Raw genomic sequence first — 11,928 nt, 5'->3', positions numbered from 1 at the left:
AAGATAACTACGAAATTACAACTAAAATGCCTAGGTGAAGTTAGGAAGTGCAAATGTTTGCACCTATGATACAAAACTGCTTCTACCATTGTTTGGGGACTGCTGAATCACGGCCTGAACCTCTGACTGATCACCTGAGGCGAGCAATGAGTCAGCTTGAAGGGGTGGAGCCTGGCTCCATCTCTCCTAGACCCCATTTAAGAGCTGACTACCAGTGGAAATGGATTTTTTCTGGAGATTCCTCTTCTGAAGTTTTGCAACGAGCTCAGGCTACAGGTAAGCATTCTATCTATTCTCTTATTGTTATTATAACTTGCTTAGTCAAACTCTCTGGTTTATTTTATAATTATAGCATCTTTATATTCATTGATTATACAACCATTAACCCCACAGGTAAAGTAAAGGTAAAGGAAGCTATGGCAGCAAAGACCATAACTGCTATCTAGTGAAGTCAGATATGCAAATCAGACAGAGACCTAGCAAGGATCGGGGAAGAAGGGGTAGGTGGGGGAGCTCTAGTAACCTCATCAGTGAAAATCTGATCAATGAAAATTGCAGAACACTGAGTCAATGCTCCTAAAGCTATCATAGGAGAAGGATTGGGCTGCTGACCCTAGTATGAAACACGCAAATATGAATCAGTGGCCATGTATGCTAACAGGTTATTGCTTAAAGAGATACAGAATTTATGGAAGGCTGGATTGAAAAGTATTTTGGGATTATGTACAACTTATTATGGCTTGTTTAAAAGAAACTATTTAAAGTCAGGATCAGAGTGGCTATAAAGAAGAAACAGACATGGGTAAATGAATAGCAGTTAAGACAGGTTGGTGATGCACAGACACGGTATCAGTAAGTGTGCTTGTCTGACTGACCCATTTTCTTCATAACTTGTCCTATCCTCTCACTAAATCCCTTTTCTAACTGTGCTACAGGTCTGTGTGCATAAACACTGCTGAACATGAAGCCAACCTAGTGGCGAGGTGGGAGAGAATGTTCATTTCTGCCCCTGAATTGAGGTGTGGGAGACAGCTGTGGGGCTCAGGCCAGCATCTGGAGACACCTGGGTTTGGAGTCAGCTACTAGGCATGCTGCATGTTCAAAATCAGAGTTATATGCTGTGCATGTGTGTTTATGTTGTGGTTTCCTGCTCAACCTCACTGTTACAAGGACCTGGGCAATTTAATGTGAATTAAAAAGCTTGAAACATTCCTGTAAATCTAAGTGTAACAGTTAAATACGTTATTCTACATTAGATGCTGCTACCAAGCTCATTCTTAAGAGGCTATACATCTCCCAAATAAAAACTGCTAAAAATAGTCTTTTCTCTCTGAATCTTAAATGAGCTATCAGATGGGGACAGGAAACATCCTTTGCATCTTGACTGAGTTTGGGTAACTAACATCCTACTCAGTTACTTCAAGGGTGACACTGGGGAAAAACTGAATCAACTGACCTTCTTTTGACTTGAACTGTTACCCAGGTTTTTTTGTATTTCTTTTTAAAGTGTCAAACTACAAATCCTGAAAGACTAGGTAAGACCAAAGATCTAGCATTCAGACAACATAATATGTCTAAAAAGAAGATAGGAATTTAATAAAATACCTACTACAGTTGACTGAGAACACATCAGTCATTAGTGTTATTTAAATTGCTTAAATATTTTTACTACAATTTTTTACTTTTGCCTTCAGGCTTCCAGTTGAACTCAAGTGCCATCAATGTAATTATTCTGATTAAGGCATAAATTCATCACTGTACTTAAATATACTGTAAAAATTAGGCAAAGGTTAAACTGTGATGTGTTTTGAGGAAGAAACTATATATATAGTGTATATATATAAATATATATATTTATTATATATATAGTATATATATATATATATATATATATATATTTCTTTGGATAAATATTTAGTTAGGTTACAACCAAACAGCCTCAAGTGGAGTACCTATCCTTCTTCATGGTGTTAAATCTGACATATTATTTACATAGTAGTGGTCTGTTCATTATATGAAAAAAAGAGTGAATTGCATCTTAGTAAATTTTAGGCACTACAGTTAAAACATCTGAACCAGATCTCAGTGGTAAGATATTTTGTCTGAAATAAGATTTGTATCATTTTGGGGGGGACTGGATCTAAAGTGTAGGTAGTATCTCTATCCAAAATATGAAACACTTTAGCAAACATTGTTGTGTCCTCTTTTTGAACCGCAAAGGTTGACTGCAATGTTCTCATTTTTCTCCTGCTCAACCTGTCTACAGTCATACATGCACAAACATGCATCCGTAATCGGACTGTTATTAAATATAGCCTCATAAAATTTCAGCATATATTTCTGTAATATACTTACATTTCTATACTTCATGTGTAGACTCTGTACCTATTTTACAAGGATGCTCTGTAATTTTACAATAAATTAACAAATAGACATAGCTTGAAGCACATACCAATGAAGAACATCTTGTATGCTGATCATGAGGTTCATTGTCATTAAGAGGTAGAAGACATACACAGGAGTAGACTGATTAAAACCAAATGATAAAATAGTTCTAAGACATAATTACTTTCAATTAATATTTCAAAATGAGCAGGAGTCAGTAGAGTTGACCACCTATTGGAAACAATCCTGTGTTCTAGAGATTAGCCATAATTAAATGTTTTTATTCAATGTTTTGTCCTACATGGCAGGAGTAAAACCAGACATTGCTTCTTATTTGACTTCAAATGATTTTATCTGCATTTAATCAGTAGCAACAGAATTTTTTAATTTGTGATTACAAATGGCCATTTTAAGTTACCTTGTTCGTTTGTTTTTTCAGACAGGATGAATACTTGCTATTCATTTTTATACAGTGTTTCAGAAAAGGAAAATAAAAACAGAAAAAAAAATATCAAATGGCATAATCTCTTGATTAAGCAATCAAACAAATGCATAGACTTTTTTTTTGGTCAGTTTAGAAATAGTTTATTAGTGTAGTTTGGGCAGTGAAACTTGGGGCACTTACCTAAGACAGTTCTTAGCTGATGGATTGTGGGAATGCTCTAAGTCCAACAAAAACAGTAATAAAAGAAATCCATCTGCAAAAAGGCAGATCTTATGGGAGTTCTTCTGACAGTTTATGTTGCTACTTTCTACTCCTTCTGTTAAAGAGGAGAGGAAACACCCAGAATCCTCTGACTTCAAAGAAGCATGATTTCAAGGGCAAAACAAAGCTAGGCTATCTATTCTCTTGTACTCTGTCATTTCATACCATATAACTGTTTACAGAGGAAAAAGCAGGATGGAGACGTTTAAATGTTTCAGTGCAGAACAAGGAAAATAGTAGCCAAGGAGTTAAGTTTATCTTATTCACTAAAATTGTAAGTTGACAGATGCATAATTCAGTAAAAATTTCCAAAGTGAAGGCTTTAACAAAGTATGATTTAACCACTGAGGAGGAATGAAGCAGGCACTGCCAGTGTTCCGCTCACAAAGTACTGCTCTGTTTTGAGCTTGACTGTTAATACAGAAATAAATAGCTCATGTTTCCTTTTGCTTCATTTTTCTTCACAGAAAAAAAAAAATGATTACGTACAATGTCAAGTTTAGATAGCAAGCCTGTGGAAAATCTGCATTTTGACCACATTCTCTGCTTTTGTCTTGTTGGAAATTTGTGGATGATTCTTCTTACTCTCCTATGAATTGTGGAGAAATAGTTTTCTTTCTTAGCAGGAGGCATTAAGCAGATGCATGTATATGAAGTAACTTCTCTTCCTGGCATCTAAACACATCTTAAGCATTGTCAGTCCTGTTTGTCCTTGTAGTGAGACACAGGCAACGTGTGAAAATACTCAGCACTGTTTCACGTGTAGTAACAAAGTGTCTGCTGAAGTGTCTGTAAAGAAACTTGGGTATGTGAGTTGGGCTAAGCCTGGTTCAGCCAGGTCTGTACTGCCCAATGGCATAGTGGATTAACTCCTCCAGCATGTACATCTTCCTCCACCATAAGAAGCTGCTGGTGCAGCCTTAAGAATAGACAAAGCAAACATGTATATACGTATTATGCTTGACTAAGACAGCAGTAATGCAAGTGGTTTGAAAAGTCTAGCACACTTGACTCTATCTAAATACTCTATCCCTGAAAGGTACAAACTATATTACATCTCTAGATAGGCAGGTAATTTGTACATAAAACCATGTTATCTCTGCTTACATAGAGAGTCTCCAAATCTTTAGTATGTTTAGTACAATTCTCAGAGGTTCAGGTATGTCTTAGATCCTAGAAATAATTTTGAAGTTGGAGACTGCCTTGACATTGAAAGCAATCTTTGACCCATAGATCAAAGTTGACTTTAAATTATCTCTTCCCTTGGCCTTAGCTTTTTCTGTATGTATGAATGTTAAAGGTCAAAGCTTCATTTGTGATCTTGATAAATTTCAGGTGATTCTGATGTTTATTCTGTGAAACACAGAACTCCTAAATTATATATCACTTTATTTCAAAGATTTACATGGTAATTGGCATTGTATAATGCATGAAAAATCAGTTCACTAAGCTAAAATCTAGTTTTCTGTACGGCTCTGGCGTGTTTTATTATTAAAATGATTTTAAATTGCCCTTTGTGTATTTATGTAACAGCTATAGTCACAGAGGCAATCTGAGCTTCTTCACTGAAAAGGAAATTACGTTGTTATGGCATCTTGCATGACTTTTTCCCCTTGTCCTCATCTTTTCTTGTGATGGCACTTTTCCAGTACAACAGAGGAGATACAGAGCAAGATTTGAACACTGCATAACACAGACTGTTGCTGTCCCTAAAGGCCATTCCCTTCAGAACTGAATATAGAAGAACTATACAATGTCTGAATATTGAATGCAGTGCATGAATGACTGACTTTTCTTCGTATTGGGAAATGAATGATGGAATACAGTGACATGGGTATAATTTCAGGATTCTGCAATGTTTTTTATATTTTAAAACTGAGTCACTGCTTAGAAAACATTAAAGAAGAACGGTCTTGAATATTGGTCAGTGACAGGAAGTAGTATTTCTGCACCTTTCCTTGTTACTGCTAACTGTGCTGGAAGGAAGAGGTACCTGACTCTTTTATGTCTGCCTTGCTGAATATCAAGCTTTCTCATGTTGTGGAGCAGTGTTACTGCCCTTCATTTGGAAATATTTTGAAATGCATTGCTGATATATCAGAGTGTTGGATCAAATATGAGATTCCAGGCTCAGGAAAGAATTCTCTAAAATTGAAATGCTTTCAGTGCTTTTTTTAAAAAATGTATTTATTTATTTATGCTTTCTTCCTACTCTTCACAAAGGATATCCCAAGTTATTTAGGAGTAGGAATTGAACTGAAAATTTGCAATCCTGGTAAAAGCTGTTGGATTTTCATAAGACTGAAATACAGGATCTTTGTATGCATGTGTAGAACAGTAAGTAGTTCCTCTGGCACCATTCCTAGGTATGAGCTTTGTTTTTCTAAACCTTTATGAAAATGAGACTTTTGAGCTGATTCCTAGGGCCTTTGAGGAGCACGCTGACTCACTTGTCCCAGCTTAGTGTAGCTAACGGTGTTCACGTAAATTCACTTCAGCAGTTCCAGCCAGAAGGATATGCTGGACTAACAGTTTAGGAAAAGGTTCACAACTTTCCCATTTTTACCTCTACAGATAGCTGTAAGAGAAAAGAAATTTTATCTCTGAATCAATGGCTGAAATTACTTGTTTCTGAGCTCAAATGGCAGAAGCTGATGCATATCCGCACTATTTAACATTCAACTGTAATTCGGAGCCCCAGGTCCTGCACCAGGGCCCTAAGTGTATAGCTTTTGGGTATAGCTTTTTCAGACCAAAGAATCTTCAACTATATTTCAGGTTAGGAGAGTGATGCCTTGTTGAATGACATGAAAGACACAATAGGAAGGCATGCAGAGTGTGGCAAGGTGCCAGGGTGCTGTTAGAGGACTGTACACAAGAGCCAATCCTGATGCATGCTTGTCCAGTGTGGATAGTGAGAACTGGTATCCCATTCACTGACCTCCCATTCACTGGAGCACATTCTTCTGTGAATAATAGCCAGGCACCATTCAGCGGAGAGAGAAGTTACTTCAAACATGCATGTGATTAATAAATGTGTTAGTAATTAAACTGTAAGGATGATCTGTCCCCCAGCATTCAGCATGTTTCTGATTTACCCATCACCTGCCTTTGTGCTGCAGCATCTTCTTTTGATGGTAGCTGCTTTCTCAGATGTCTGTCACTGTGTGCCACAGCTCATTCTGGGTTTCACAGTGCCCTGCTGATAGCTAGTCTTGGCTGCTGCATGCCAAGGGGAAGGGTGGAGTTTCCTTATTTGGAAACCAGAAGGCAAAGGTAGAAGGCAAGGTGTTAGGCTCACTCCTTGCCATGTGGGCAGAGGTATGCCCCTAGAATTAACAACTTAAAGAAACATCCAAGCCCCAAAAGTGTAAATCCTGTCACTGTTAATAAGCATGAACCTGCGTAGACTTCTGTCTTGCCAAAAGCTTTCTGTCTTACTCTGTCAACCCCTTGGGTTTATGTTCTATTATGAGTGTTAGTCCTCTTGCTTTGCTTTTGTGTGTTTTATTTTCCCAGGAAAGGAAAAACACAGGAACAGAATCTCCTAGATTAATCTGAGTCATTACTCCAAGGTGTTCATACTGAACAATGTTGCATTATTCTGTCTGACAGATAAATGACACACCTGTGACACACAGACAGACAACTCCTTGATATCTTCCACATTGTCATATTGTTTATAACATCAGCAAATCACTATGAACTGCTAATACCTGGGTTACTCAAAGCATTCAAGTTCCACAAATCAGCAGTTTTATTTTCCAGATTTATACTGGATGCTTTGTGCTCCACAGTGTGCTAGAGAAGTCTTGGCAGGATAAATCACTTCTTCCATTTCCTCTAATAATTATTAAAATTAAAATATTGAAAAAATCCACTTCAAAATTCATTCCTGGATTTTTAACATGTGCCCATGTTTCTCTCTCGTTTGTTCAAATCATTGCTTTGTTTTTCTAGAGCAGCAAATGGGCATGGTTCAGTGTTCCCCTGTCAACTTGTACGCCACTGAGAAGTGACCCTCCCAGGGATGCATTCTTGTGGGAAGCCCCTTCCTGAGACCACGGCATGCAGTCTGGTGTATTGTCATCACTGATTAGCTGCAGGTGGATATTTCTTTAAAAAAGAAAACTCTCAACGGGGCTCATTTACTGAATTGTTGATTGTTTTGAACATTGCAATTTCTCTACCATTTCATTCCAAAAAAAAGAAAAGTCAGTTTAAACGTACTTTCTGATTGTCCAAGAACTGTAAAGGAAATTACGCTTGAACAACATTCTGTCTTTTTCAACACAAAGTATGCTGTTGTTGCACTTCTTGTCCTCTCCAGGCAAGGGTTTGTCTTCAGTGTCTGGGGAATTTTCTGTGAAGAATGTTTTTGGACTGAGTGAGCACAGTCTTTGCTTCTGAAGTCCCAGGATGCCTGTCATTTCCTGCTAACATAAGCCTCTGTACCTCTCTAAAGATTAAAATGATATTCATGCAATATGAGAAACTCTAAAGAAATAAAAAAGCATCCTAACAATGTTTATTGATAATTAGTAAAAAAAAATATATTTTCTGGAGTTGTATACTTTATTTTTATCAGAATGAGGATTTTTCCCTAGAAATAATTTTCTCTATTACAAGAAAATCAGCAACTACAGCAGCAGTAGCAGTAAGAAGTCTTGAGAGTAAACAGTGGAGGATATTCCATAAAATATATTCTTGGTTGAAGAGTTCCCTTTCACTTGATATCTTCAAAAACAGTACCTAAATGAGTAATTTTAAGTATTCTTTTTTTTTTTTTTTTTTTTTTCTGTTTGTCTCACATTTCCGTGCTAAATTTTGTTGTACAATTACTAAACTCAAAGTGATGTTTGACTGGCTGTATGTCCACACAAAAAAGTTTCCACTGTCTGACATACTTGATTAAAAATGGTCCAAATGTAGAGTTACATAATCCAGAAGGTTACTGGAGTTTTGGTTAACTTGGTAAATCAAGAACATGGCAGTAGTAACTCCTGTCTAGCCTGATGAAAAGTTGCAATTTTTGAAGTAAACTCTGGCTATTGTGTACACTACTCTTAAATTAATTGCCCAGCACTTACATCTTGTAGTTAGCAAAACCTTGTGAAAATCTTTGTCTGAGAGACCCAGTAAAGTGAGACAGTAATAGATTAAACAATTAAATGAAACTTGTGAAATTTACTACAGTTAAGTGAACAGGAAAGAATGATGAGGAGAAGCCAGAAGCAGAACTGTATAGTTTTGGCTTTGCCAAAATTTGTCATTCCTAAAACATTTCTCAGTGTAGTTTTATCAGCACTGGAGTTGTTTTGAGGAAATGTTCAGATTAAAACAAACAAACAAACAAACAAAAAAAAAAAAAAATGGAAGAATACACAGAAAGTCAGTGAAGATTGCACTGAAAGGAAGTGTGAGAACCTGAAAGATTTTAATGCCTGAAATTTTCATGGGAAGAAATTAAGAGTGTTGAATATGAAGCTACTGTACATATAAAAACTGCTTACAAAGTTGTAGTTTTCTGCTTTTCAGGAAAAAGAAAAATTAAAGATTAAGAAGGCATTAAAGCCTTTGGAGCAAGAAGATAGTGACTTCCAATCTTGATGAATTTGAAGAGACCAGATTACTTTGGTTTTAGGTTCCTAGTTCATGTATGTTGGACTACATTTTAGCTGGCGTTTTTCATATGCCAGACATTGTCAAACAATGACCTTGGCCTTTAAAGGGCTCAGAATTTCAACTGTTGAAAGATAGGTGCAAATAACTACTGAAAGAAGTCAGTGTTGGCTGCACAGCAGCCTGTGGGTATAGGCTGAACCACATAATGTCCAGAGGTCTGTTAATCATTCTGTTATTCTGTGAACTGGAAGAAACAATGGCACTGTATTTTTGGAGTTCTCTATTAATTCAATGTTTTATGATCCATTTCCTATAAAAAAATAAACAAACCATTTTTGTGAAGTAGGCTAGTTATTAGAACAATGCTCTTACTGGTTACAGATAGCAATTTTATGTGTAAACCCTATTGTCAATCTGTTTTCTTTGTTGTTAATCTACTACCATATTTTATTAAAAAAATGCATTGCATAGATCTAAAATTCTTCCGAAATACTTTGGCATCTTCGGATGCTTCCATGCTTTTTCTTAAAATTTACCATATAACTGTTTAACTGCAAATAGTTTTTTGATTGCAAATTTTTTATCACTAGTGTGCTTCTTTTGTATAGATGTAACTGGTCATGCTTGATTTCTGTTCTTTGTTTTAGTAAGTAGATATCAAATGGGAAGGATCTGGTACATCTGAAGGAAGAGTCATCATGCAGGGAGACAGGAAAATCTGCAAATAATGCAAATGCATCATATCTAAAAAAGAATAATATGAAGTCCTATCTCTGGGAAGGCATAATTCCAAGCAACAGTATTGTCTCGGGACTCAGTGCACGGAAAATAGGTCTGCTGGAAAAGACCTTAGGGGTTCCTGAAAGAGTGCAAGCTGAACATAAATCAGCTGTGTGACCTTGCAGCGATGAAAGCTAACTGCATGTTCAGCTGTGTGTATCACTTAGCCTATGGCCAGCAGATGAAAAAATGTGATTATTTAGGACACGCATGCAACAGAAGGTCTGGTTTTGTTTCTCCCTATGTTTGAGAGAGATAAAAATTGGACAGGGTGCAGCAGAGGGCCACCAAGGTGGCTGGAGAACGAGATATATGGGGAAAGGCTGAGAACACTGTGACTGTTAAGTCTAGAAAAGTGAGTGCTCAGGGTGATCTAATCACACTGTATTTATTAAAAGTAGCTACGAAGATGGAGAAGACAATTGCCGTATATGGATGCATAGAACAAGAGGCAATAGGCACAAGTTTCTTCAGGAGAAATTCAGCCTGGATACATAAAGCAAATTCTTCAAGGTGACTATGATTAAATTATTGAATAAGTTGCTCAGAGAAGTGGAGGAATCTTCTTCATTAGAATCATTTGATACTTGGCTTGACAAAGCCACAGGTAGCTTAATGTAGTAGCCTGCTTTTAATGAACGACCTGACCAAGTGCTCTTCAGAGGTCTCCAAGTGCTGTGGGCTGTTCTGTGATAGTGGGGCTCAAAGTAAAGCTCAGGCATAAAAAGGAGAGTTTGAAGATTTCTCTTGAGTTTGTATCTCCCAGAGAATGTATCAGACAATCAAGAGTAATGACTATTTAAAATGCTTGGAAACTTTTCCAGTCTGAATTACACAGGCCTTCCCTAAGGCACCAGTCCTGAAGAAAATGATATTATGTTTATTGGGTAATTTTCTCTGTCACACTGGCATAAAATAATTGCTTTCACATTCTCTGGTTGCAAAAGGTTCAGTAGCATTATTGCCTGGCTCATTTATTTCATGCTGTACTAATTCTTTGGAAATGACAACAGGACCACATCCTCAATATGTACAGTATGTAAAATATTTCTTTTCCATACAATGGGTGATATACCAGGAGAGTTTCCTTAGTTAGACTGCCTTTATCACAATCACTGATCCAGCATAACTGCATGAGAGTTTGAGGCCTCAGTTATTTTGAATGTAGATCACTACTTGCCCAGTTTAGTCAACTCTGTTAATTGTCTAGTGAGTAATTGAGGAAAAATGTCCCCTTCTGTATCAAGCAAGACATGATACATCCCATGTGAGTCCAAATAAAAAACACGAACCAAACTACCAAACCAGTGCTTTTTGATTCTTTTTATGTATTCTGATGTCTACAGATTTGAAAATGTGTCTACAATTTGAGAAATTAAGAGAAAATGTAAGACAAAACTCAGTGATAACCGGTGATATTTAACAATGTTTGTTAGTAATTGTTATGCCATTTTTTGGCTGGGTAAGACTTTCATAAATATATCACAGGGTCAGTAAAAAATTATTCTATAAATATTTTCCAATTGTAAGCAAATCAAGAATTCATTTAAATCAGGCATTTTCAGAGAGGCAACTATGTTATTTTAGGAAAAATAATTAAAAAAACAACAGTCTGACTTGAAAAATCATATCAAAATCTCTTTCGTGTAGCAAGGCTCTTTTCCTATCCTATCGAAGAGTAAATATTTTGGAAAGAAGCCTATGTTTTCCATGTCAAAATTGCCTTTTTTGTTTGCTTGTTTTCTAATTTCAGTTTTTTCCTTTTGCCATCAATTCTACTTCTCAACTTTTATTCCAAATTAAAAAAACTGAAAAATAAGAAGGAAGAAATAAGAAAATCACATCCGATCTGATCACATCCTTAACCAATGGAAACATTGAAACTTCTCTGTTTTTCCTTGCTTTTACATTTAAAAGAACTTTTATATTTTTTAAGAAACTCAATAACAAAAAAGAGATGAAGAGATCCGTCCTGCTGAACACCTCTGTCAGCAACTGCATGCACTTATAAAGGCTGTATTGGACACCAAAGGGGAAGCAAGAGAGACAACTGATGTGTTCAAGAGCAGGTCTGCAACTGAGAAAGAACAAGTCAGAGAAATCTACAAACCTAGCAGATGGACATGGACAGATGCCGAGTTCCATCCCCAAAAGAAAGACCCCTTAGCAGCTATGGGCTTGGGTTGAGAGTCTGGAGAGCAGGTTCATGAAAAAGACCCTGGAGTACTGCTGGCAGCAGTGTGCCTTCAAAGCAAGGGCAGCCAGTGGCATCCTCAACTAGTTTAGCTATAGCACTGAGGTTGTGCAGTCTCTGTCCTTAGGGGTCTTTCAAGAAAAAAACTCCAAGCAGTCTACTCTGATCTCATACCTAACCACTTTGAACACAAGGATGGACTATAGATGTCCTTAGGTCTCTTTCCATCTGAATCATC

General features: G+C 36.8%; 1 long non-coding RNA gene across 1 annotated transcript; it reads left to right on the top strand.

Annotated features, from left to right (window-relative positions):
* The first annotated feature begins 5,396 nt into the window (after positions 1-5,396).
* On the top strand, positions 5,397-8,482 carry LOC128076473 (uncharacterized). Its single transcript, XR_008204394.1, has 2 exons — positions 5,397-5,428; positions 7,052-8,482. It is a non-coding gene; the product is annotated as an uncharacterized LOC128076473 (long non-coding RNA).
* Positions 8,483-11,928: the final 3,446 nt, after the last annotated feature.

Source organism: Tympanuchus pallidicinctus, unplaced genomic scaffold (assembly GCF_026119805.1).
Source record: "Tympanuchus pallidicinctus isolate F22 unplaced genomic scaffold, pur_lepc_1.0 scaffold14, whole genome shotgun sequence".
NCBI lineage: Eukaryota > Metazoa > Chordata > Aves > Galliformes > Phasianidae > Tympanuchus > Tympanuchus pallidicinctus.
Note: the sequence above shows the minus strand (reverse complement) of the source record. Positions and strands in the feature narration are given on the sequence as shown.